This window comes from Propithecus coquereli, unplaced genomic scaffold, assembly GCF_000956105.1.
Source record: "Propithecus coquereli isolate 6110/MARCELLA unplaced genomic scaffold, Pcoq_1.0 Scaffold235, whole genome shotgun sequence".
Lineage (NCBI taxonomy): Eukaryota > Metazoa > Chordata > Mammalia > Primates > Indriidae > Propithecus > Propithecus coquereli.
Genome location: NW_012147897.1, coordinates 6,753,735 through 6,755,546, shown reverse-complemented (window position 1 = coordinate 6,755,546; position 1,812 = coordinate 6,753,735). Strand labels below are relative to the sequence as shown.

General features: G+C 36.6%; 1 pseudogene across 1 annotated transcript; it reads left to right on the top strand.

Moving 5' to 3' along the window:
• Positions 1–421: 421 nt before the first annotated feature.
• Positions 422–808, top strand: LOC105811428 (annotated as a pseudogene). Its single transcript, XR_001137548.1, has one exon. The product of XR_001137548.1 is annotated as a UPF0693 protein C10orf32 homolog pseudogene (transcript).
• Positions 809–1,812: the final 1,004 nt, after the last annotated feature.

The following is a 1,812-nucleotide window of genomic DNA, read 5'->3' as shown; positions in this document are numbered from 1 at the left end:
AAGCTAAAGAAATACAGTAGTGAACAAAGCAAACTCCTTGCACTTACGAAGCTTACATTTTAGTGGAGAGACATGTTCTAGGGCAGGAAGACACAATGTATCAAAACAGATTAAACTCACCTATAAAAAAATCAAAAATTACATTTGGATAAAAATAGAATCTAGCAATGTGCTACTCACAAAAGACACAATGTTAAAAGACACAGTTCACCAAAATCATGAGCCTAACAAGAGATTCCACTTATAAAGCAAAAAGAGAAATTGACAAATGCATAGTTATATGTGGAGATTTTATCACCTTTTTATATTAAGTTGATAGATCAGATACAAATTAAACAGAATAGAGATCAGAATGATATAGTTAATATACTTAATTTAATAGAAATAGAATATTGCAGCGTGAAGTCATTCTCTAACTGAAATGATGGCAACTGGGAAGCCAGGTTCTCAAGCATAGTTAGGTCAGTCCCTAAAGGGACTTCCCACAGAGAAGGTGAACACCTGTGGTACTGATGTGATTGCACTCACCAAGCAGGTGCTGAAGGGCTCCCAGAGCTCTGAGCTGCTAGGTCAAGCAGCTCAAAATGTGGTACTACAGGAAGATGCCATCTTGCACTCAGAAGATAGTTTAAGGAAAATGGCAATAGTAACAAAGTATCTTCAATACCAGCAAGAAGTTATTCAGAAGAATGTTGAAGAGTCATCAGATCTACAAGACCAGTTGAATCATCTGTTGAAATAAAATGGCATATAAGAGTACAATAGCACTTCTTTGCCTAATGTTGAGGAAGAAATATCTTACACAACTATCATGCTCTGGGTTTAGTTTTCTATTTTCTTCTCCAAAAGTTGTTATCAAAGATTTGTGTTGATGTACAGTTTCTCCTGAAAAGAAGCTAGGTGGGGGTTGAATTTTGGAAACATTTCTTGAATCAGATTAACCCATGCTCTTATTGAAGTTTTTAAGTTGCTTTGTTTAATTGCTTAAATTAAAAGACGTTAGTTTTTCCTACAGAATTTTTAAATTTATTTTTAATTTTTTTTTTAGAGACGCGGGTCTCGCTCTTGCTCAGGCTGGTCTTAAACTCCTAAGCTCAAGTGATCCTCCTGCCTCAGCCTCCCAGAGTCTAGGATTACAGGTGTGAGCCACTGCCCCCGGCCTACAATTTTTTAGATGGGATCTTGCTATGTTGCCTAGGCTGATCTGGAACTACTGTCCTCAAGCAATCCTCCTGCTTCAGCCTCCCTAGTAGCTGGGATTATAGGTGCCAGCCACCCTACCCAGCTCTAGAATTTTTAATATGTCAAAAGCCATATTGTCTAAATCCCAATACTTAAGCAAATACTAAGTATCAAAAACGGAGCTATTGTGAACACATGAAAATGATTAATATTCTTTTTAAAGACTTTAAAATTTTTAATAATTCATTTAGGAAATACTTTAATTTCATGGTCACAGAATGGTGATAGGTAATACCTGGTTATTTTCTTTTCAGAAGTTTGGTAATTCTGTGATCATAAATATGCTGCAGGAACTTAACTCTTATTTATATCAATTAGCCTATGGGAAAATTGGTTTCATTATACATTGTTTTGCCTAAAGTTGCAGTTTCCAAGAACCTATCAATGACATTAAGTGAGGACTTACTGTATACACTTATCCTATGACCCATCTACTCCACTTCTAGCCTATCTCTGATTTGAGCTGCAGCTGTGGTGGACAGTTCTAACTCTCCTTATGCTGCTGGCATTTACTAGCATAGAGCAGTCACCCTTGATTGGAGATCGTATTAGTCTCCTATGGCTGCTGTA